The following is a 25,865-nucleotide window of genomic DNA, read 5'->3' as shown; positions in this document are numbered from 1 at the left end:
CTCAATCCCTAGGCCAGTCTGTGCAGCAAGTTGAGGACGTGGCTTTGCTGAACTTTGTGTAGAAAGAACTGTTTGTGGCCAATATCCTCCAAGGGACTCTGGGAGAGACAGGTACCAAGAGCTGCCTGGAGGTACCCCCTCCCCCAGTCATTAGGACCTTGACACAGGGTTCCTTCATTTATTGAGAGCCTACTCTGTGCCAGGCTGGGGATATAGAGCCCAACCCATAGAGCTTTTATTTTAAAGATTTTTGAGAGAGCTCATGGTATTAGCAGAGAGGAAGGGCAGAGGGAGAGGGAGAAGCAGGCTCCCCGCTGAGTCCAGAACCTGACATGGGACTCGATCCCAAACTGAGCCAAAGGCAAACGGCTTAATCATCTGAGCCACACAGGGGCCCCCACATGGCGCATTTAGAGGCAGGTAGGGAAGCACAGAAGTAAGCCAGAATCACAATCAAATGTGGTACATACACTGATAGGGGAGGTTAGGGTGTCTGGGTGCTCATGGGGCCCTTACTCAGTTTTGGAGGTCAAGGAAGCTCTTCATGGAACATGAACACCTAAGACAATGCCTGAAGATGTTAAAGTGAGTGGCAAGGGTGGGGCAGGGATAGGGATGAGCTTTCCAGGTTGACAGGACAGTGGGGGCAAAGGCGAGAGGCATGATGGTATTTTCCAGAAGCAACTCCCAGAACAGGTGGTGGAGGAGGAGGGGAGGCCTGTGGAGACAGGCAGAGGTCCCTCACAAATGACCTAACATGTCTTCAGTTTTTATACCTTTCTTGATTCTTCAGCCAGAATTTTTCTCAGCCTCCTAATTCTAGCATGAAACCCAGTGGGAAATAATGACTTCCTGCCCTCCCAAGGAAGAAAACAAAACCCCAGTAATTTCTGCCTAGCCCCAGAATGGCAAAAGTTGACCCACGCTTAGGGTAGCCTAGATGATGGGAGTTTTCTCTTTTAAAAACAGGGCTTACTGGGCGCCTGGGTGGCTCAGTGGGTTAAGCCGCTGCCTTCGGCTCGGGACATGATCTCAGGGTCCTGGGATCAAGTCCCGCATTGGGCACTCTGCTCAGTGGGGAGCCTGCTTCCTCCTCTCTCTCTCTCTCTCTCTCTCTCTCTCTCTGCCTGCCTCTATGCCTGCTTGTGATCTCTCTCTGTCAAGTAGATAAATGAAATCTGGGAAAAAAAAAAAACAGGGCTTACTGCTTTTCTATTTATAAAGGTAATGCGTGCTCAATGTAGAAAAGTAGAAAGATCATATATAATCCCTTCATTGGAGATCATCAACATTTTGGAATTTTCCTTCCAATCTTTTTTTTTTTTTTTAATTTTTTTTTTCCGGTTACATAGTTGAGGTAGAACTAAATATAAATTTTCTTAAAAGCTTTGTACCCTTGATGTAACAGAAGTATGTTCTCTTGTTGTTAAAAAGTCTTCTTTATTTGTAAGGGCCGTGTCCCGTGGAGTCTCTCCAGTTTCTCTGCCAACCCCAGGCCTCAGTGTCTTTGAGAAAAGTGGTGCCGGGGGCCCCTGAGCATCACAGTCACCTGGGATCCCCGGGGACCAGCCAGGTTTCTCACATCAGGAGCTAGCACATGAAGCTGGAGAAGCTGCAGGGCTACCGAGCCCCTGCAGGTGCCGGGCAGCTCGGGTATAGCCCGAGGGCGGGCTGCTGTAAACCCTCCGGGCTGCGCTGCCCCTGCATAGCTCCTAGGGACTCATCGAGCTGAGAAGTCTCATTTTAATTCAGACACAATTATGTCTACCTGGTGGAATTGTCAGGAAAAAGCAGATACTGCCCTTGGAGCTCGGGGTCTGGCAGATGGAAGGTGCTCTGAAACACAGCAGCTGCTGTTAACGCTGTTCCCCAGTAGACAGACACTGTGTCCACACCCGCCCCAGGAAGGGCTTCACGCCCCCGGGACCCCGGTTCACCTCCTTTGCATCAAAGTCAGAATTTATGCTCGCCTTCTCACATCTATCGTACGGCAGATGTTAAAAACATGTCGGATCACATCGCCCCAAGACAGAATATGTATAATTGCGACTGTCCCAGAAAGACAGAGGTTTATGGCCACAGGTGACCAGGGAAGGCCTGGGGGTGGCGGGGTGCGGAGGGTTCCAAACAGCGGGTGAGGGGCTGTCAGGCACCCGCTTCCCATCCAGTCGAGGAGGAGGGCTAGCCGCCTGTGCAAGCTGTCACTGGATGCGGAGGAGAGAAGCCTAGAGATGGAGAATAAGCACAAGTTCTTAGGGCAATTTGATGTTGCCACAAAATCTAAGTGTGTGATCCTCTCTTCTAGTAAGTCCTTTTTTGCTGTATATTACAAAAGCATTGGTCTGTGGCCGATTGAATGTTTACAAATTTGGGTCCTTCACAGAAAGTTTGAGGCACTGGTCTCGAGAGCGATACATGGTATCCTCTTTATTCCTCAAACAGCCTCTGCAGGGTCGTGAGTTAGGGGGTCCTTTCTCCTCCCTTTGTCCCCTGCCGGGAGCTAGCATCCATCCCAGCCCTTGCCAGCTAAGCTTCAGCTGTTCCCCATCTCCTCGTCCCACCCCTGCCACTAGGCATGGCCAAGACTCTGGAAGAAGACCCCACAGAGACTGGGGTTTCTGCAGGAGATGGGGGCGTTCCCTCAGGGTGAGCTGACACAGGGGGCTGCCGTGTTCCTGACGTGTCACAGGAAAGAAACTGCCCGGAGAAGAATCTGCCCTTCATTTGCCATCACAGGAGCGTTCCCTCCAATCCCAGCCCAATCCCGCTGGGGCGGCTGCTGTCCTGAGCTTGCCATCAGCTGATTGCCCAAGCCCCTGCTACATGCGGAGATGGGGACTTTGCTCTGGGAATACCAAGGGAAGGTATTTTTGGTAAGCACTTACTCTGATTAACTCATTTAATTTTCAGGACAGCCACATGGGAGAGGTCCTGTTTTTACCTTGCATAGAAGAATCTCAAGTAGGTTAAGGGACAGGCTTAAAAATCACAAAGCTAATAAGTGGCAGGTGTGGGGGTCAAGGCTGCGCTACTCTTGACCCTGAGCTTTTCACTTCAGTTTGGTGCCATGGACCTGCCCAGGAGGGGTTTGCAGTCCAGTGGGGTGTGTGAGACCCCTGGAGAATCTTACAAGAGTCAGACGGTCCTGACTTACGGCCAAGGGAGGGAGGGAGGAAGGGAGGGGCAGAGACCATGGGGGACTTTGGCGAGGGAAGTAGCCATTCTCAAGGCCCTGCTCCTCAGCTCCCCCGTGCTCCCCTGGGAGCACACTCATATCCTGTGTCCTTGCCCCCTCCCTCCCCAGACATGATCTCACTCCTTCTCAACCCTGGAGGCCCCAGAAAAGAGATTTTTTCCTCCCACACACGAGAACTTGGAGACCCGCAAGCCCCCTATCCCCCTGTTCGGGCTGCCCCGGTTCCCTGCAGGGCCGGGATGGGCGGCTCAGTAACCCATGCTCCTCAGCCCCTCCTGATACCGCACCCCATCCCCAATTTCTCCCCAAAGCTCTTTGCCTTCAAACCATATCTTTTGTACTTTCTGTCCTTGAGAAGGATTTGCAGTAGGAATCCCAGACGGAAGAGCCCTGCTGGGGGTCTTTCTGCCTTTCTACCCTGGTATCCTCTGCTCATGGAGGGCGGGGGTGGTGTCAGTGCGGTCAGAGTGGGACCCTGGCAGCCGGCATCAGGAGGTCCAAGATAACATCTGGTTGCCTTAATCTCTCAGGAGCCCGTCACTTAGACTTTCAGCATCCCTATCCTAGAAAATCAGGGTGCTTGGGAGGATTAAATGGGAAATCACTGAGAGAGCTCGCTGCCAGCTCTTTGGCTTCCCTCAAGTTCTCAGCTTTCTTGAGTCTTGCCCACCCTTTAAAGCTCGCCTCAAGCCCACCACCTCTAGGAAGACCTCCCTAAGTACACCAGCCTGATCTTTGGCCTGAAGGGGTCATCATCGATACCTGGTCATCTGCTGCATGGCCCTGCAGCTCTAGAGACACGAGAACAGCAAGTATCACTCAGGACCACGCGTTGGAATCCACCATGTTTCGCCGAACCAGACCCAGTGCAAGCTCGAGTTTACTCTACAGCGGAGCTCCTTTGTCTTAGGACTGCTCGTCTTCCCACTGTTTTTACTGGCGGCCAGATTTGAGGGCTCTCAACAACCCAGGTTGGAGGGGGTGGGTCTGGGGAGAGATTTTGGTTATCCTGGTTATGCTGGTAAAGACAGTGAGGCCAAGAAACTCCAAGAGCCGGCCAAGGTCACAGGACTGGGTAGTTGATTGCAGAGTCCGGGTTCAAACCCGAGTTTTGATGCTTTTTCTACTCCCTAGGTGCCACAGTGTCATCGGGGCCAGAATCAAGCCAAACCAAATACCGGGAGCATGTCCGTTTGGGGCTCATATGACCTCTGGGGTGGACTTTTGCTTTTTCTTTGCTTCCCCTACTCCCTCCTCCAGGTGTCCCTCCCAGAAGTCGACCCTCTTCCCCCCAGAGAGCCAGCCCAGCCCAGTTGGCAGGGGTGGCTCCAACTCAGAAGCCCTAGACCTGGCCCTGTGTATAACTTAAAACCAGGTTTTCCCCCCAGGTTCTATACCCCCAGTCCAGCCTGCCCCGCAGATCTTTGCTCTGGGCAGCACCAATAGTCCCACTTCCAAAAGGCCCTGGAGGCTAGGGAACGGTTTTAAATAGCCACTGACAAGCCCATTTGTGAGGCCTGGTTTCAATTAGTTATCAGTGCTTGATTGAATTAGATTTAATTGTTGGTGGGCGCTGAAGTGATGAACGAGGTGTGGCTTTAAATAGGAACGGCCTTGTTTCAGCCTGGACCTGAGCAGGAACTAGAGTGCAGATCTGCTCTCCTCCTGTTCTGAGGGCACTGGGAGGAAGGTGGGCTGAGCTAGGCTGACCTGGGCTGCTTCCCCTGTTCACCAGGGCTTTATTATTCCAGCAAAGAAATTCGAAAAGATCCTGACGGGGCCTGTGGGAGGTGAAGTCTCGATGATTTGATCAAGCAACCCATCAGTCACTTTGCTCATGGCCCTTTGACTGGGCTTGCTTATTTCCATCTGTGCCGTGCAGCTGTCCCCAGACCCATCTTCCCAGAGTCACAGAGGAAGAGGGGGACAGGGCTGAGCAGACAGCTCTGCTGTGCTTGGGAGCCAGGAGCCCAGATTCAGGCCTCCCTTTACCCTTCTGGGCTCTCGGATCCTGCTTCACCTGTAACCTAAGACGAAGCTTTCCCACCCACCTCCTTCTAGTAGTTGTTGTGGGATCAAGGGGCTCATGTGGAGGAGGAGCCCTGAAAACTGTCATCTGTGCCATTACTGCTGGCAAATCAGAGCCCCCGCCCCCCACCCAGCCCTGGGCTGCCAAGCTGGGGGGGTGTGTGGGATGTAGATATGTGGGTGGGGAGAGGGAACCTCAGTTTGCCCCTGTGGCCCAAAGGCCTTTCCCACCCACAGGGCACCACCAGCTCAGTACCTTGGTGTCTTCCTCAGTTGCTGGGACTTTTCAGTGCTTTGGGCCAAGTACGAGTCCCTATCCGACCCCTCTTGCCTGGTGGCCTGCCTGGTGGGCTCCCCTGGCTGAACCGTTCACCCTAAGCCTCCCGTACTTTCCACCCGGAGCCCAGGGCAGCATTCACAAGTGAGGGCAAGAGAAGCCTCACAGGGCCAGGGTGCTGGATAGGGATCCGGATCCTTGGGAGAGCACCCACACCGTACCCATAGCCACACCAGCCTGAGGGCAAGAATATGGATGATCGAGGGTCATCTGGGGCCATCTTCCCATTTCTGAAGAACAAGTATGGCCCAGGGTGGAGGTCTGGATTTCCTCCCTTTACCTGGAGTCAGACTGAGGATTTTGGGGGCCTGTGGGAAAGTGACAGGGAAGGAGTTTTTAGCTCAACCCTGGAAAGCCTAAAGATGTGGCTTTCCCAGGGAACACTAGGGGAGCTCAGACAACGCCTGGGCGAAACTTCTATTGAGAGTGCTGCAGAAGGGATGCTCCCCACATCCCCCTGCTGGGACAGACCCAGCCATGTTGGAGCTGGAGGGCCACAACCTGCTTCCACCCTGACCTCCTCGCTTCCTGAGCTTAACCCAACTGCCTCATGGCTCCCTGAGCCTCCAGCCCTGGGTTTGTGAAACAGGGAAGTGAGGCCCTCCTTGGGGAAGCTGGTGTGAGGAGTTGGAAATAGAAGCTAACAGATGCAAAAGCACTCCTTGCTTGGCCCCGGGCTGGCTGACTGTGGACTTAAGCCATTGGGGGCTGGCCCTGGGGGCCAATGATGGTCTCCTGCAACTCTGGGTGGCCTCCGCTTTAATCGGCACACTGGCCCCAGGCACCCAGCGACCCAGGTGCAGAAGCCACCAGGTGCCTGCAGTGCTGATAGGGATGTGCTAGGAGCGGGCAGGGCGAAGCACCGGGTCCTTGGATTGACATCCTTGTGGAGGGGGCTCTGGAGGGGGCAGGGAAGAAAGCGCGGACCTCGTTTCCCTTTCTGAGCTACACGTGACAGCTGTAACTGTGCCCGCGATGTGCTGGGCAGCCAGCAGGCCCTGATAGGGCCTGGGCCACATTCTCTAGGTCCTCTTCCCACAGAAGTGTCCAGGGGGTGGACTTGGGCCCTCTTCACAGTGCCAAAATAAACTAGCATTGTTTCCAGCAACACAGGAGGCCTCAGTGAAGCAGCTTTTGCCAAACCCCACAAGGAAGCCAGGGAAGGGAGGGGAGCCTGCAGTGAGTGGTGCCCCCTCCTCCACCCGCCTCCTTAGCTTTCTCTTGACTTCCAGAAAACTCCACGCAGGCAAGCAAGCCCTAAAGCAAATACTGGTGGGCACTGTGGGAATCTGGGTTTTTAGGGCATAAAGAAGGGACTGGAACTCCCATTTGTTGAATGCTTACCATGTGCTACTTACCTTGCCTATAAAGATAGTCGTGTTCATGGGCTGGGGATACACAGAGACCTGGGTTCAAATTCTGACCATGTTCTTTTGCTAACTAAGTGGTTTGGGCAAGGAAACAACTTCTCTGAGCTTGTTTCTTCATAGGGAAAATGGAGCTCATAATGCTACACTTCAGAGCATTGGACTGAAGATTCACTTTTAGTTAGTAACACAGGGCACATAAAATGCACTCAATATGTTAATTGTCATTGCTATTAAACAGTTGCTATTGGTAACCATACCAGCATCATTATTATTAATAATATTCTTTTCAAACTCCGTGACAATGCCAAGAGGTAAGTGCTGTGTGCATCTATTGCTGGTATAGAAACTGAGGCTTCAGAGCGATTGAGGCCGTATTTCAGGGCCTGATGGTTAATGAGCGGCAAGCTCAGGATTCCAAATGGGGTCTCTCTGGCTCCAAGGCCCACGCTGGTCATGCCTGCTTCTGAGATGGGGTCGACTGGGCTTCCTGACACAGGTTGCTCCGAGGCTTCCAAGCTGGAAAGCAACAAGACCAAAGCCTGTGGGGGATCACTGTCATGTCCCAGCTGGTCCTTGGACTTCACAGTCTCGGCCACCATTCAGCTGGGCCTGGCTGACCACTAATGCTCACGGTTGCCCTTGCCAGGCCCCAGGGCTCCTCTGTCCTTGGAGCATCCACCCAAAGCAAGTGTCTGCACAACTGGACCCCAGGCTGCACAGCTGTCTTCCCATTCCTGCACAGACAGCTTGTCGAAGCTGAGCCAAAGCAGCCTGGGATTTCAATTTTGGCTCTGTTTCTCACTAGCTGGGTGACACTGGACTTATTACTTGCCGCCTCTGAGCTTCAATTTTCTCATCTGCAATGCTAGGACAACGGTACCTAGCTCTGGATCCCTATGAGAATTGCACGAGCCAATGAACATGACAGTAAGTGTCTGGAAGGTGTTTACTCCTCCACCTCCTGCCCTTCCCTGTGTCTTGAGATAAGCGCTCCCTGGGACCTGGGACTGTGGGGCCCCAGGCCAGGACCCATTTTTCCTCCTTAGACATGGACTCTCCCCGCATGTCATCCTTAATGAAAAATGAATAACTCATGTGTTCGTTTCATTAAATGCTGCCTCCACAAACGTGTGGGCTTGTGCAATTCTCCAAAGACTGTCAACTGGAAGATATCTCAGAATTCCTCGTAAATCAAAAGGTTTCATTTTGCTGCCAAGACAGTCAATTTTCTCTGCCTTGAGTCAGGCCGAGGGGCGGTGCTGGGCTGGGATCTGAGTCAAGAGACCCGCCTGCTGGTCCAGACTCTGCCGATGACCATTGCAGGATGAGAGCAAGTCTCTTTTTGTCTCTAAGACCTCAGGTTCCTCCTCTGAAATATGGGTGGTATGTGTGTTGGGGCAGCCTGCTAGAGGGTCTTCTATGCCCTCCACCAATTTGAAAATGCTGGAACTTGATCTTTCCTTCTCCGTCTGCTTCCCTCTACCCTCGCAGACTCCACCTCTCCAGTCCCCTTCCCGCCCTCCTCCTTCCATCGCTGTCACGTCTACCTCTCCTGTCAATCAGACCAGATCAGCCCAGAGCAGGCACTGGAGAAAAAAGGTCTATGCGTTCCTGGCAGACGACAATATTCTAATGCCCTTATTGCAAAAGCAGCCCTTCTTTGGGGTGAAAAGAAGGGCAGCCAAACTCTGTGTTCGTTTCTATTATGGGGTCCAGAAAGGCAGGCGGGGGGGTGGGGGTGGGCAGGGACGTTCACTCTTGGAGTTAAGGGTGGATACATTTAGAAGTAAGAGATGGCCTCTGCTCTGGCCTTGGGAAGGGGCCCTGGGCCAGTCCCTGGGGGCTTCATGGTTGCCTGGTGGAGCAGGTTCCAGGCCACCCAGAGGGGTCCAAGGCCTGCAGGGGAGGGAGGTGGAGAGTACCCAGGGGGAAGGGCCCTGAGGCAATTCAGCCTCCTAAGAACTGCAGTCTGAGTCGGTCTCCTGTGGAGGAGAGGGGAGAACAGCGAACGGTGTGTTTGGGTTTCTTCACCACTGGGTCCATCTGACTGACAGAGATAGAAACAGAGGACTAGAAAGACTGCCCGGTGAAGGGGTTGGGAGGGAGAGGGAGAGCCAGAGAAAGGGGGAGGGGACAACAGAGAAGCAAAGAAGGGAAAGAGGAAGAGAGAAAAGACAGAAGGGCAGAAGAGAGGAAAGCAGGCAAGAAGGAAGAGAAAAAGGAAAGAAAGAGAACGAGAAAGGAACATGTCCCCCAAAACTCATCATTTAAGTGCCCAACCTCTAAGACTGAGGGGGCAAGGCAGGCATGCGAAGGACCAGCCCTTGGTGGTGGAGGTGGGGGGCAACTTCCCACCATTCCCCTCCTGGGCCCTCCTGGCGCCGACCCTCCAGGCCTCCCCAGCAAAGGCCAGTTCTGAGCTTCCTCATTGCACCAGTCTGCAACTCCTATTTCCCCCAAACACAAGTGAGTAATTGCCCCAGAGCTGTGCAAGGAAGCAGCAGGCCCTGTGGGGGGGGGGGGGGCGAGTCCCAGCAGCCTAATTCGATGGGCACAGAACTGAGGATTCAGAATACAGCACGCACTGTCCCCCTCACTACATCACTAAGTACGCTCTCGACGGTTTTACCACACCAGCACATTTACACATACAAACCCCCTCTATTCCCCACGTTTGGTTTAAAAAATCTCTCCACTCGTCCTGCAAATAAAATCCCATCAAAGACCTATGACCAGTAAGAGCTCTGTCCATCTGTCTGTCGGTTCTGTCCGTCCGTCCATTCATCTAGAGTCTGCCCTTTCAGGGACTTTTAATTGAGTATCTAGAGTGTGCCAGGCACTCTGCTCTTAAGGGGTCAACAGAAAGAGCTCAGGCCTTGCCCTCAAGGGGCACACTTTCTGTAGGGTAAGCACACATAAACAATTATTAGAATCTATCATGATAAATGGAATAATAAGGGTGTTAGCAATCGTTATCCAGGAAAAACAAAACAAGACAAAATCAACCACGCCAGGTGACTGTTACAGGTCACCTGTAACAGAGGGGAGTGCGGGGGGTGTGGCTCCCGGCTTCCAGCAGTAGCCACCCTGCACTCTGCGCCCCCACTGGGAGATACAGGACTTGGTCAGCGACAGAGCCCTGATGCAGATCTGGCATCTACTTTTCAAAAGAAAATACTGTTTTGTAAATGCGCAAAACTTATTCGGAGTTTAAAGAGTACCTATAAAGAAAGTATCTCTGCAACTGCCCATGAGATCAAGAAGTAGTCACTTACCTGTGAAGCATCCCCCGCTCCACACGTCTCCCGATGAAATCTCCCTCCCTTCTCCACAGAGGTGACGTGATTCGGACTTTTCTGGTCACCATTACCTTGCTTTCCTTGATGGTTTTACCTCTCTGTACGCACCCTGAAAATATTAGGGAAAGACGTAAGAGACAAAATGGTCGGATGATAGCCATTTCATACAGTTTAAGCTAGTTGTGTAGCTGATCTTTATGCGCGGTAAATAAACACTTACTGTACGCATTCTTTTTTTCTCAATTGAGATATAATTGACTTTGTGTAGCCTGCCCTGCTGCCTTCTTCTAGGATGCAAGTATAATAAATCCTTTCATTTCATATGCATCCCCAAGTGCAATGTCCATGCGTGTTGGAGTGATCAGTAAAGAACCTACAAGGGACTTACTTCCTTTATAACACATTTCCTAACCACTCTTTTTAAAATTCATTGTTCTTTTTAATGACTCATTCTTGTTAAACTTTTCATTTTATTTATTCTGTAAGGTTTTTAAAAAATTATTTATTTATTTATTTACTTACTTACTTATTTGAGAGAAAGCAAACGTGAGAGAGATCACAGAGGGAGAGGGTGAGGGAGAAGCAGAGTCCCAGCTGTGCAGAGAGCCTGATGCAGGGCTGGATCCCAGGACCCTGGGATCCTGACCCGAGCTGAAGGCAGATGCTTAACCAACTGAGCCGCCCAGGTGCCCCTATTTTCTAAGATTTTATTTATTTATTTGTTTATTTGTTTATTTATTTATTTATTTATCTGAGCACGATCAGGGGGAGCAGTAGGCAGAGGGAGAGGAAGGAGCAAGGAGCTCAATGTGGGGCTCAATCCCAGAATCCTGGGATCATGACCTGAGCTAAAGGCAGATGCTTAACTGACTAAGCCATCCAGGCAAAACCTCCTCCACTCTTTTATTGCAGCATCATTTTTAAAAAGTCTTTTTCTTTTTCCCCAGTGCTCTGTAATCCAACCTCTATCATATGTCAAGCATCCCTATACACGTGAATCTGTTCACGGGCTCTCTCTTAGGTTTCACTGATCTATTTCTCTACGCCTATGATGACACAGTATCTGAATTACTATAACTTTATGGTAAGTCGTAATTCCTGGTAGGACAATTCCTTCACTTTGTTTTTCTTCTTCTTATTGCACTCTCCTCTGAATTTGACAACAAGTCTACCAAATCCTACATGCAATCATGGGTTGGGACTTTGATTGGAATGCATTGAACCCACATATAAATTTGTGGGAAAGGACATCTTTATACTGCAACTCATCCATTCATGAAGATAGTATACCTCTGCATTCCTTACAGCATCCCTTAATGTCTCTCAATAAAGTTTAATATTTTTTTTTTTTTTATATTAGTCTAGCCTACAGGCCCTTGGAGCCCCATACTGCTGCCATGTCTTCTGGGGCCAACGTGAATGCCCCACAGCACTTTATGGAGCCGCTCCAGCTGGAGGCCAGTGTGGAGAGGGTCAAGGTCTGGCAGGCAGCTGCAGAGCTTCAACAGTGCTGTATGCGGAATGCTTGCTGGTAGGTAGACAACCATAAGAACTAGGTAGGTAGGTAGGAAGCAGCACCTCCAGGGGCCCAGATCCTGGGAGGTCCTTTATCCTAAAGGATCCTTTATCCTAAAGGCTGGAAAGAAGTTCGCTGAGGCATGCTTTTAAGTGTAAAGCGGTGAATGACTGACTGCCTCCAAGTCTCAAGAAAATGCTTCTCCAGCCAAATGACTTTTAGATATTTCACACCTTTCTTGTGGCCTGGTCCTAGAGCCAAAATTCTACTGAAGTTCATGAGTTTCTATTCAAATAAGGAAACTGGGTGAAGGAGGAGACTTTAAATAATAATGGCCTCATTCTTTTGGTAAAGTGCTTTTATGTTTAAAACCAACAAGAATGTTACCACCAAATACACAACACCTCTTTCATAAGCAAATTACTGTGTTTCTATACTTGGAATAGAAATTGTTTTATTTACTGGATGTATAAATTATTTTATTTACTGGTGCTTACATTTTGGGAAGGGAAACCTTTTTGTTAAAAATTTGAGTATTTGGGGGCACTGGGTGGTGCAGTCCGTTAAGTGTCTGACTTGATTTTGGCTCAGGTCCTGATCTCATGGTCCTGATTTCTAGCTCCAAGTCTGCTCTCTTGTGCTCTCTCTCTCTCTCTCTCAAACAAATAAATAAATCTTTATTTAAAAATTGAGTATTTCTTTAGTTGTTCCTAAGATTTTATCCCATAACAAAACTTGTTCTTTTCTTTTGAATATAACAGTTTCTAAATGAAAATAAGCAAGTTGAAAACTGGGGGAAGAATAGGCTTTATTAATCAAATGATGTCGTGATTTTTCTAAATGAGAAGATTGTTTTACTTGTAACACTAAGTATGGGAGCTGTTTCTTAGCAAACTTGTTTGGAAGATTCATGTTGTGTGGTGATTTAGATTGCCTCATCCTGTTTATGAAGCAGATTTGGTCTTTGTCTTAAGTGCCTCTACTTTATAACTGTGGTTGTACTCAAACAAACAAACCACATTATTTCATATCTTTAAAAAAGATGTTTAAATAGTGGAATAATGGAATATTGGAATAATGGAAAATACAACCTAAATGGATTATTAATGTCACAAGTATTTTACTTCGATGATGTGCCTTTGATTCAATTTGGGACACTTTTAAAAGGGTACTTTATTTGTGTTTGTAATAATCTTCAATGAGTTTGGAAATGAAATTTCTGCTTAATTCATAATTTTCCTAAAGTCTAACATTTTATTAGACTCAGTCATAAATACCTCATTTTTGATGAAAGTGTAAATGATCACTTTTTAAAAAATTTCATTGTCTCATGTTTATTGTCCATGTATTGAAAAAAAACTCATTTTAGGTATGTTTCTTTTATACCCAGCAATCTTGCAAAACTCTCTTATTAGTCAAGTAATATTAGTAGACCCTTGGGTTTTTATTCACATAATGTTATTTGTACATATTCAAAGTTTTGTTTATGTTTTTCTCAATCTTAGCCCTTACTTTTTTTTTTTTCTTTTTTTACTGAAATGGGTAGGACTTCCAGCACAATGTTGATAGAAATGGTGACACTTCTTGTTTTCCATCTCAAAGACAGTGGTTGGACAAGACAATCTCTTGAGTGCCTTCCAACCCCAAAATCTTGATTTTCCTCATGATCATATTCTTTCTGGATAAGGCAGCTACTCAGCCTTCTGGAGTCTTTCTCCCAGTCCAGAATAAGAGTCATGATTTGTATCCAGGTCTTCAATAGTTGCATACGCCCAGTCTGAATCCAGAAGATCTTAAGAGTTTGATCTCTTATTCTTCAATACATCATACTTATGGAAATCATTTACTCCCAAAAGTCAGTTCCTCCCCAAAGTCTCAAACGATTTCTGGTTCACATTTTGAAACATGAATTAAAAAAACAAAACAAAACAAAACAAAAAAACCTGTTATGAATGAGAGGTTGGCTATGTGTTCTTTCTTTCTTAAAACTCTCCCTGTTCAAATGGAGATGCAACGTTGGGGGTTTGGGAGGTAGGAAAAGAATAAATGAAACAAGATGGGATCGGGAGAGAGACAAACCATAAGAGGCTCTTAATCTCACAAAACAAACTGGGGGTTGCTGGGAGGAGGGGGGTGGGGAGAGGGGGTTGAGGTTATGGACATTGGGGAGGGTATGTGCTATGGTGAGTGCTGTGAAGTATGTAAACCTGGCGATTCACAGACCTGTACCCCTGGGGCTAATAATACATTATATGTTTATTTTTAAAAAATTAAAAAAAAAAAAAAAACCTCCTTGTTCTCCTTCAAGGAGGTAGAGGAGGATAATGACTTTTCCCCCTAGTCTAACCCCTGCCTAAAAGACCAGTCATGCTGTGCTGTGCTATCTTCTCTGGGGTCTCCAAGCTGCATCCAGTGGTAAGGACACCAGGTGCAGCACAACTGGGCTCACCTGACTAGCCCTCTTTCACTACCAATACCTAATATTCTACCTTTATGAAGGTGATAAAACAAACAGCTATTGGATGAAAGTTTACGAAACAAGAATTGAGGCTCATGTTCTCCATGTTGTTCCATCTTCCTCGTACAGGAAGGAGGCACAGATATAACAGACCTTTGAACAATGTGGGGTGAGAGATGCCAACCCTCCATGCAGTCAAAATTCACAAACAACTTTTGACGACCCAAAACTTAACTACCAATAGCCTACCATTCACCGTAAGCCTTACTGATAACGGAAACAGTCAATTAACACATATTGTGTATGTTATATGTAATAAGTTCTGCATTCTTACAAGAAAGTCAGCTACATAAAACAAAATGTTATTAAGAAAATTATGAGAGAAAATACATTTACAGTACCCTATTGTAAAAAGCCCACATATAAGTGGACCCATGCAGTCCAATCCCCTGTTGTTCTAGGGTCAACTGAGCATTTCTTTTGAAATTTAATATCAGCATAGTTGGTTTCTCCTGTTGAACAGTTAGGTTTCTGCAACGGGGTAAACACTTTTAGATGGATTTTCATATACTATAAATCTTGTTGTTCGGGGGTTTCTGGTCCCCCGAAGCAATGTTTGGGGCATGAGGTGAGAGGGAGGCATATAAAATATCAGCTCAACTCATTCAGACGAGATTGTTGTCTGCATCAATAGTAAGACTCTTGGATGAAATGTGGTCATGGTTAAAGGAAAGGGTTTTCTAAATTCCTTTAGCTCTCATGTAAGAGTTGGGTCTGCCCGACTAGTTCTGAGAAAACGAAGAGGGAACACCTGCTCCTTCTATTCTGCTAGACCGTGAGCAGGAGATGGGGGTAGAGAGAACAGATGGGTCATGCACCAAGGTTTTTCTCTGCTGCCACCATTCTTGCCTCCACCACCTTTCCCACACACAATCTGGCACTCTGGGAGTTCCCGAAGCATCCAGAAAAGTATGAAGGCGACATTTAGTGTCTGGGCCAGGGATCCCTTACCTGTGCAGGTGGGGGAAGAGTGCAAGTCCCGGAGAAGCAGCCATGTAATGACATGGAGGAGCAGCAGGAAGCGGTAGCTAGGGAAGCATGAGATAGCGCCAGAGCAGGTGCCAAGTGCTCACTCGCACAACAGGCAGGGACCATGGGTTCCAGGGATGCATCCCAGCATAGCACCCCAGAAAGCCAGATGGGGTCCATCCCACTGAGGTGGTCACCAGTGCAGGAAGTGGGCTAGTCCAGCCTCTTGCAGAGGAAGGCAGTGAGAATCCAGCGTAGGTAGCAGGGACTCAAAGACCCTCTCCCAGCTGCCACGAGGAGCTGGTCACAACCATTGGCCATACTGGGTTCAGAAGCAGAGAAAGCAGTCTCCCAAAGGTTGAGATTCACTTGAGTCATACAAGTTATTTAAGACCATCTTAGTGATTGAGTTAGATTGGAATCTAATTCCAGTCTAATTTTAGACTAATTTGTCTAAATTTACCAATTTAAGTAAAAACTAATGTTGGTATAAAGAATACATTAATATTGGGGTGCCTGGTGGCTCAGTTGTTAAGTGTCTGACTTCAGCTCAGGTCATGATCCCAGGGTCCTGTGATCAAGACCCATGTCAGGATCCCTGCTCGGCTGGGAGCCTGCTTCTGCCTCTTGCACTCCCCCGTTTGTGTTTCTGCTCTCACTGTCTCTGTCAAACAAATAAATAAAATCTTTTTTAAAAAAGAGAATACATTAATATTACATATTAAAACTATTTTTTCCAACTTAAGCTTTCTTCTTTTTCCTCTGATTTTATAAGAAATTTTAAAACCTTTTCATGGGCTCCTAAAACTGTCATGGGCTCCAGGTGTCATGCCCATCGCATCTGCCCTTGCCCTGGGCATGCCTCGTTGTTCTTGTCTTTCTCCTCTGTAAAATGGGTTTGCTGGACTACATGACGGAATGCACACAAGACTTAGGCTCATGGTGATAACACTGGTTTCTTTTCTTCATTTCCATGGACTTGATTTTCTATTTCAGTGATCTTGCTGCATGTGTGGTTTTTATTGTGAGTCACCTTCAAATTCTCTTTGGAAGTAGAAGGGGTATAACTTAGAAATTCAAATTCCTTTTTACTTCCTCAGCACTTAGCACAATGCCTTGCTTTATATCCTCAATCCTTGTTTGTTGACTGTGCCGGTAAATGGCTCTCTCCCTTCCCAGCCTCCGCCCACCACCCCGTCCCACGCAGGGCCTAACACAATCCAGAAGCAACCTTCCTCTGTTTCTTTTTCCTCTCCTCTCTCCCTCAAAATTCTTCTTTCCTCAGCGGCCTGGGCTCAGCAGGACATGAGAGTGAGGACAGTTCCACCAAACCCAGTGATCTCCTCACGGCCCACTGGGGTTGGATTCTAACCCTGTCCTGTCAACGAGGAACCTGTGGCGCAAAAAGTAAGGAATTCACTCAGCAAATGCTGAGACATGGATTTGAACCCTGGCCTCTCTGACTATGACATGGGTGTGATGGGTTAAGCCTCCATGATTTGCAGTTTTTACATTGGACTCCTCGGGGAGGTAACCCAAAGAAGGCCTTTCCAGACATGAGAGAGATGTCTGTAGACACTTCGGGGGATTTCTTCACGAGGTTCAAATCAAACACAGGCATGGGCTAATAAGCTTTACCACTCTCACCTGTGCCCCACCATCCACCAAGCTGAAAGTTTCTGTTGAAACCTCCTTCTTGAACATTAGAGGCTAGTGATGCCAGAAGTAAGGGTGAACAATAAGGAGCCACAGAGATCAAGCTAAGGGGTTAAAACGTTGTGTCCGTTTCCTTCATAAGCCAGACATCCGGGTGCTTGTCCTTGGCCCAGCCTGGAGCCTTGCTGATGGTAGCAGTGCAACAACGAGGGAGCGCCTGTGAGGCCTTAGAGCCAGCAGCACGTGGCAGAAACATTGGCCCAACAGGACCCAACACGTCACCACCCTTCGAGCACCTACTGTGTGCTGCGTGCTGGGGAGAGACACGGGAATAAAATGTCTTCCCGCTGATCCAAGAGAAGGAAAGGCAAAATTTGCCCCGTGATGGGATAAAATCTGCAATTAAAAAAAAAAAAACCCGAGGCATGTGAAAGTTTATTTATGTCTTATTACACAAGCTCCTCCATTCTCTGCCTCCGCCCCCACCCCCAATCTGTCATATTCGGGGATCTGGGGCTCCGAGCATTAGAATGAATTAAATAGATTCGGTGGCATGTCAGGGCTGGGAGGCAGAGAAAAGAAGGTGCAAGAATGAGATGTGGAGGGACAAGTTCAAAAAAGAGCGGATATTGGAAGTCAATGCATGATCTCCGGGAGCAGAGACTGCGGGTCAGACAGACACCTGGAATGTTCCAGTTGGAACCATCATGTTCTCAATAATAGTGACAGTCTCACATTTCATGAATGCATCCACTGCCAGGCCCCCTTCTAAGCCTTTTACACATATTAGCCCACGTTATCTTCCCAAGTACTTTGGGAGGTAGCTTCTATCGCAAACCCTATATTACTGATGAGAAGCCAGAGAGGACCAGGGACTTGAGCCACCATCATGCCACCGAGAGGCACCTCCTAACCCACCTAACCGTCATGCACCTGGGGCCTCTTCCCAGGTGGGACTGTGGGGCAAGTGAGGTCTGGGTCGCCTGTGGGCTATGGCCCCCGCCCAGAAGGGCTTGGAGCAGAAAGTGGGGAGTGGGACTGCATCCTGGCTCAACTGCTGACCCGGTGGCTTTGGGCAAGTTCCTCGCCCTTTTCGTGTCTCTGGTTCCTTGTACAATGAATGAGGGTCGATGATGATGGTGGCGACACAGCACACCTCATAGGGTGGGTGATGGTTTAATACGGTTCTGCACAAAAGGGGTTTAACACAGTGCCTGGTCCAAGTGCTCAGCGAATGGCAGGCAGCCCTGAGACTACGATTGGATTCCTAGGAGAGCTCCCACCACCCCACAGGGCTTTGTGGACCACCCGCACACTCCGGTTCACTCAGCACCAGTGTCTGGTCCAGCCTTCCGCACTCACACAGCCCAGCCGGCGACTCACAGTGGCACCACAGAGAGGCAGAAGACTGAGGATGAGCAGCCCTGCCTGTGGAGCCTGGCCTCAAACCCATGTCCATGGTGGGAAATGGGGATGACTGCCCCGGACCCATGGGAACACCTCAGACGCGGGAGGCCTGTGACAGGCCACAGGGATGCTGGAGACACCAGCTGGTTCCTACCTCTGAGGGGTTATGGTCTGGCGGAGGCACGTGGCTCTCCCACATGAACCAATTAGTGGACCAGGCAGGATTTCCCCAGCACCGCACAAATCCTGGACTAAAAGAGCGGGTGTGAGCAGAGCAGAGAGGGAGAAGGCCAAGGGGCTACAAGAAGTGATGTGTGCGTGTGTGCTCTGTGACTTGGCTACCCCAAGGGCTTTGGCTAACCTCCACGCTTTTGACCAGGCATGTAGAATTTTCTTTCTCCTTTTGGTAAGGGGGCAACACTGTAGCCAGAGGTGAGGCACAGCCAAGCCATAGGGCCTCCTTCTCAGGGCCACTCTGGGCTGGGCTCACGCTGCAGTATTACCAGTAGATGGGCCAATAAAAAGAAGCCCTTCAAAGATGTGCTCATGCAGATGATTCTATCCCACCTGTCAACAAGGGAGGCCTGGCAACCATCTGTTAGATTCTTTATTCCCACCCCTCCCCTTTCATTTTTAACCACAGATTTTCACAGTTTGCATTACTTATTTAAATCTGTTATTTAAAAAAAAATACATGTATTGCTAAGTAAGCTGATGGCAGCTTCTGCCCATTGAAGCCTCTTCTTCCCATTTTCCATGGCTGCCTGGGATACGTGGGAGATCCTTATATGCAAGCTTGTGTCCTTTGAGCAGGCTGGATTTAAGATTCAGGATTTAGGACTTGATGCTCTGTACTTGAGTTGGGGGAGGGGCATGCAGAGCCAGAATTTCAGCCTTGGGGCTTTGTTGCTGACTCTCCTGGTCCCTGACTGTGAAATTTAATGGGACACAACCTTAAGACTAACAATGAGCTCTGGGTTTCTCAATCTTTAACCATGGGGATTGTCGATCCCTGCTTGAACCCAGGGATGACACCGCATGCTTAAATTCAATGCTCTTTAAGTCATGCTGCATAGCCAGACCATGAGTCAGTTATTAAGCACCTACTGCGTACCAGACCCTGGACGCCAGGCAACAGCACTACCTCGGAGTGAGAGACGAAGTCCCTATTCTCATGGAATTGACACTTCAGTGCGGGAGAGACAGACCAGAAAAGCCAGTAAGGACAACTGGGGTCAGTGCTGTGAAAGAAACTAATGGGACCATATAAAGAAAGAATAGTGAGAAGGACCTCTGGGCAAGGAGAGCCCCTGGGGAGTGACATGGGAGCTGGGACCGGAGGATAAGAGGCAGGAACAATCCTGCTCACTCACAGATGGAAAGCCAGCACAGAATCACCGAGGTACAAAGGGCCTGACATATTTGAAGAGCAGGAGAATAATCTCGCCCTGGGGCTCCTTCCCACGCCCTACCCTCCAAGACACTGAGGTCTCCTGCCGGCCATCTCTGTCTTAGGTGCTCCTCAAGACTGGGGAGGACCAGACCCTGTGCTGGTGTCATTCCTGCAGAGCACCCTGAGGGGCCTGGCCTCCCGGCTCGCCCAGTGGCTCCAGGCATTGCCTGCCTACACCTGGCCAAAGGCCCACAGGAGATCTGAAACCTCCTCTCCCCAACACCGGCTTGTCTCTTGTCTTCCCCCTCAACTCCCGCACTGGCCAGCAGCAGCCAGCTCCCCGGCCCTGCTGCCTTCTTGAGTCTCCAATCCCTCCCCCACAGCCTCATCAGCCAGCTTGGTTTTTGCTGTGGTCACAGAGCCCCATTCACTTCTCCCATCCAAACCTTCAGCCTTCCACACACTGCCAGGAGGGCGCTACTGCCCATGGGCCTTTCTTTCCAGAGACAGCGGATCATTTCTTCAAGGCCTCTTCTGATGCCACTCCCTTCCACACTCCCAGATGCCTTCCTCCCTCCTCCCCCTATGTTCTTGGCACTTCACTGTAACACTTATCTATTGCTAATGTTTGAATCTCTTCTTAGGTTCCCAAGGTCAAGGTCTGAAGCACGTTTATATTTTCCTTCCTAATACCTGATGCAGAGGAGATGATCAGTAAAGATTTGTTGAATGAATCCCTCATGAGCCCCTTGGAATAATGGCCTCCTTCATTTACTCAGCATTCACCAAAGCTCTTTCAAAACTCTGTCCTGTTCTCTGCTCACAACATTCTGTAAGAGCAGATGATGACCCATAGCACAGACAGGGAAGTGGAGAAACATTATCTGACTTACTCTAGAGTGTACACTAATTAATGGCAGGCGGGGACCCAGGCCTAATGGCCTATTCCTAGTCCAGAGCTCTTCAGCAGTCTCAAAGCATCCAAAGCCTGGAGCCAGAAAAACCGAAAATTTCTCAGAATTAACATTAAAATATAGGTTGAATGTACAAAGCTCACCCAGTTATGACACAAACTTTATTAAAGTGTATCTTAGGATATGAGCTAATACAGCCTCTCAAGCATTCATGCAAGAAGCATTTATTGAGCACCTATTGTATACTGGGCTCTGCTCTGGGAGACTCTAAGGAATTACAAATCTCTCCTTCATAGCATTTATAATTATTCAGGGGGAAGAACCCACAGTGACACAACAAATGGAGGACAGAAATCAGTATAAGGTGTTACATAGGTAGGTACAGAAGCTCTAGATGGTACCGGGTTATTTCAGAAAGCCTCCTGGAGAAGGTACTAGGAGGTCATTCCTATGGGAGGGGGGAGTGAGAGTGGAGAGGAGGAGTGGAAATGAAGAGCAGGGACAGAAAGACACAGTGGAAATGGGGGCAGCCCAGGGACTGGCTGGAGTGAGGAGCTTCAGGGGGACACCTGTGGGAGTGTTGCTTCTGGAAACCAGCAGAGAATCTTGAGATGGTCTTCCCGGATGTCCTTTCCACAAGCATTTCTCTGCTTCAGTTGCCAGAAGCAGTTTTAAGGAAAACTAACTCAATATCTGCACAGAATAGATGCCTTGTTCCAGGGGATTCTAAGAGGGTAGGATCTGTCTTCTGATTCTACTTAGCTCAACTCAACTCAGCTCAGCCTAGCTCAACTGAGCTCCACTCAGTTCAGCTCAACTCAGGTCAACTCTGTTCAGCTTAGCTCAGATCAACTCCACTCAACTGAGCTCCACTCAATTCAGCTCAACTCAACTAAACTCAGTCAGCTCAGCTCAACCTCTGCTCAGCTCAGTTTAACTTCTCTCTTCACACGACCTGCCAGCCATAGGTCAGCACCTTCCTATCTTCAACCGCTACAGACAAAACTGGTAATATAGGTAAAACACATAAATAGAGAAAATTTCTCTTTTCTGTCCCAACCTTAATCATGACACTACATGACCCTTTACCTCTTCCTTCTCCCCTCCCAGGCTCTCCTAATAAGAAGCAAGAGCCCAGCTCCTTTAGTGAATATGGGAGCTGGGGGATGGTTGGCAGTCTCCAGCCATTATGGGAAAGCCTCTGGAGGACACAGGCCAGCAGAGTGTGACTCCTCTTCTCCCCTTGCAAATGGAGCCCATGGTGAAATGGGCAGGAGGACAGAAGGGGTCATTGCAGGCCAATGGCCTCACCTGACCTGACACTGAGGTTGTGCTGGAATACTAGTGAGGCTCCAGAGTGTCCTTAGGTTGGCTATAAAGGTTATAAGAAGGTTCCTAAAAGACCAAGTACTTGTGAATTGCATGGAAAAGCAGGTTTGGTGGGGCCCTTCTTTATTCCTTTGTTCAGAGCCAGGCCTCAGGGCTGACTGGACAGTAGGCAAGGCAAGGTTCTACATTCTCTCATTCTTTCCTCGAGCAACTGCTCATGCATTTTAGCAACTCTTTAACCTCAAAGACCCTCAAAGTTGGTCACTGTGTAGCTGTGTAGATCACATGCATCTCTGGCTGAGCCCACTGACCTTATCAAAACACCCTTGAGTTGTTGTTCATACCCTATAGAGGCCACCAAGTAGAAAGTCATATAGTCCCATACTGCTCCTCATGGGTCAACACAGGAGACAGTCACTGATGAAAACATCTATAGTATTCCAACACATTTCCTGGGGAAATTTTCCTTACCTCTTTTCATAACTTCTCTCAAGGCGTGAAATCCCTTATCCAGCTCTAACCTGAAATTAATCTCCTACTACAGTATCAGCCAGTTCTTTTGGTCTGATCCTCAGGGACTGCCCATTGAAGGAGGAATGCCAGGCTCTGCACCATTACTGGGAGTGGATAGCTGGGGAAAAGAAACAAAAGAGGAGGGGAAATTCCTACAGCCATTTTGAAATAAGAGGAATTGTGGTAGATGCTGAAATAACTGATTGCTACAGTTTATTGAGCACTCCCTCAATGTACTTTACAACCATCCCATTTGAGCATCACCTGGAGGCCTCATTAGCTATCCTACAAATAAGGAAACTAGAGCCTCAGAGATGAAGTTACCCGCCTGATGTCATAGTAGCTGAGGGCAAAGCTCAGATCTATGTAAAGGCTTATGATCTCAACCTTATAATATTCATGTATTAAAAAAAATTATGGAGTATCTACTACATGCCAGGCATGGTTATAGCCATTGAGAACATGGGCAAATACAAATACAGACAAATATCTCTGCCTCACCCATTTTGGAGACATTCACAGAATCACAACTGCCGTGGGGATGTAAGTATTCAGTACAGATGAGTCAGAGTGGCCCAGAGACACTGAGTGGCATGCTCTTGGTCACTTAGGATGTCCAAAGGAAGAATCAGGTGTCCTGAGTCTTGGCCTCCCCTTGCTATTGTTCCCCATCTTTGGAAGTGAACGTTCACCAGACAGTCATAAGGCCTTTGATTTTTTGGATTCCTTGCCTGGGAAGTCCTCCTCCATGCTTTGGCGGGCTTTTCCTTCCCCAGGACCTCGTCTTAAGGCCTGGGACCCTGGTGTACTGAGCTGTCTGGGTGCCTGCTGCTTGCAGAGGGCTATGCTCTTTGTCCTAGACCTTCATCTTCTGGAAGTGCATAAATGCATGGCATTAAATTTTTTTTAATGCATGATATTTATGAGTTTTTTTTCCTCCTGGGGCCACACCATGTTCTGAAATGTGAACATGGCAAGCAGGATGGTTACATTTTTAGATCAGTAAGTACAACCAGATGTGTGGATGGGGCTGAAGAAACACAGCAAACTTTTGAGAGGTATGCAGGGCCCTTCGACATGGCCTGTTTCTCTCATCTCGTCTCTGGGGAAATGAGTTCATGACTGGAAAAAAGAAAAGAAAAAAATGCACAGGTCTAAGTGCTCTCCAAATGAGTACCAGGTTCATGTACCCCTGGCCAGGCAGGGGGCCTGGTCCTGCATTCGTGCACCCATCTCTCAGTGATGGCAGACAATTGCCAGGTGCCTGACCCAGTTCTCTCTCATCTCAGTCCAACACACAACCGTGAAACTGATGAGGAAAATGCAGGTCAGTCTGGCTTAGTAATTTGGGCAAAGTCACACAGGTAGGCAGCAGCAGGGCTGAGATTCACAGCAGGACGATTGGACTCCAAAGTCCATTTTCCTTAGACCACCACGTCATCTCTTTAGAGCAGTCTCTCACTCCCCAGGAAGGCACTGGTGAGGGGTGGGAGACCTGCCAGGCTCCAGGAAGCTGTGGAGGCTCTATCCCAGGTAACAGTGGGAAACACCTTCCAGCAGTGTTGGGGCAGGCAGTGATAAGGACACAGTGGGGTAAAAAGTAGAAGTCAGTCCTGAGGAATTCAAAACCAAAAGTGAGGCAAAACACAGGAGCATCTGTAAGTTGTGAATGGCACATTTCACTACACAATCACGCTTCAACTTGCTTTTGGGGAAGCACTTAAAGCAAGTGCTTTAAAAGTTCTGAACTGTGACCTAGAGTAATGTGGGAAGCATTCCAGGTGGAGGGATTTAAGCTGCATCTTGAAGGGCAGGAAGAATTTGGAGAGGGAGAAGGTTATGAAAAGGTAAGACGCTGAGAGTGTGTAAAAGGGCTGCAGCACAGAAGGGGATTAAAGGGGTGGGACTGGGGAGATGAGAAATACTATGTATTAAGCACTAATCGTGTGCCATCAACTGTGCTGGAGGGCTTCTATGTATTAGCTTATTAACTTCAGTCAATTATATTTAGTTTTAATTTACATGTAAGAAAATGCATACATTTTAAGGGTACAACATAGCCTCAGTGACCTGTGCAATAATATCAACCAGTTTGATGTCCATGAAATTGGAATTCCAGATAGACAAGAGGAAGAAACAGAAAAAAAAATGTTTCAAGAAATTATGGCCATATTTTTCCTTCAAATTTGGTGAGAACTATAAACATATAAATCGAAATGTGTTACACAATATGATTGAGTTTCTGAAAAACAGTGACAAAGAGAACATCTTTAAAGCACCCAGAGAAAAAAGACACATTTTGTACAAAGGAACAGAGAAAATTAATCACGGACTTATTATTAGAAACTATGCACTCCAGAAGACAGTGGAATGCGTCTTAAAGTGTTGAAAGGAAAAAAAAATGTCAACCCGGAATTTTAAATCTAGCAAAAAAATAATTCAAAAGTGAAGGTGAAATGATGACTTTTTCAGACAGATGAAAAGATGAGGGCATTTGTTGCCAGTAGGCCTGAACTTAAAAAATATTACAGTTCTTCAGGCAGTAGGAAAATGGTGCCAGATGGAAAGTTGGATCAACACAAAAGACTGGAGAGACTGGGAAATGGTAAATATGTGGATAAAAATAAAAGACCTTTTTATCCCCCCTCATTTAAAATTTTTGCAAAAAAAAAAAAAAAAGATTTAAAGCAAAAGAATGTATTGTGGGGTCAATAACACATGCAGCAATAAAACATCTGACAACAATAGTACAGAGTACAGAGGGAAAATGGAAGTATGGGAGGTTGGGAGGTTCTGATATGTGAAGTAGTGTAATATTATTTGAAGGTAGGTTGTGATATATTTATTTCAAGCTCTAGAGAAGCTACTAAAAAAAACAAAATGATATAGTTAGCAAGTCAATAATGGGGATAAAATGGAATACCAAAAAAGTACAATTAATGCAAAAGAAGACAAAAAGAATAAAAAGGAAACAAAGAACAGATGGGACAAATAGAAAATAAGTAGCCAGATGGTAGATATAAACCTGACTCTATCAATTACATTAAATGTAAATGATCTAAACTCTTTCCCTTGATGAGCATATAGCTTTCAGAAACAGACTCTCTCCCTCTTGAGGTGGGACTCTTGCACTAAACCCTCAAGGATCGAAGTGGAAGGGATGGTGACCACTGGAAGGGAGCCTTGACTCAACTGGCTCTCATGGGAGCTGGGACCTGAGATGGGCAATCTATCCTGAGTTAGGCTATACTCTCCATTTTTCCAGGAACTGGATCCTCTAGCTGTTGGCCCCTGGCTCTTTCAGGACCTCAGCCCACATGTGATCATCATGGTAAGCATGTACTTCTCTCCCCTTTCGGCACCACAACCTTCTGCTTTGGCTCCCATTTCCAAATGTCAGCAACCTCTCAGTTTCTCATA

General features: G+C 47.9%; 1 protein-coding gene across 2 annotated transcripts in view; it reads right to left on the bottom strand.

The window, feature by feature from the left end:
- SOCS5 (suppressor of cytokine signaling 5) overlaps positions 1-25,865 on the bottom strand; it is a 114,970-nt gene that overhangs the window by 7,868 nt on the left and 81,237 nt on the right. For both annotated transcript variants that reach the window (XM_082747009.1, XM_082747008.1), the window contains exon 3: positions 10,207-10,339. The gene's annotated coding sequence lies outside the window, so the exon portion shown is untranslated. The remainder of the gene's footprint in view (positions 1-10,206; positions 10,340-25,865) is intronic.

Source organism: Mustela nivalis (assembly GCF_964662115.1).
Source record: "Mustela nivalis genome assembly, chromosome: 8".
Lineage (NCBI taxonomy): Eukaryota > Metazoa > Chordata > Mammalia > Carnivora > Mustelidae > Mustela > Mustela nivalis.
This window is presented reverse-complemented; position numbering and strand designations above follow the sequence as displayed.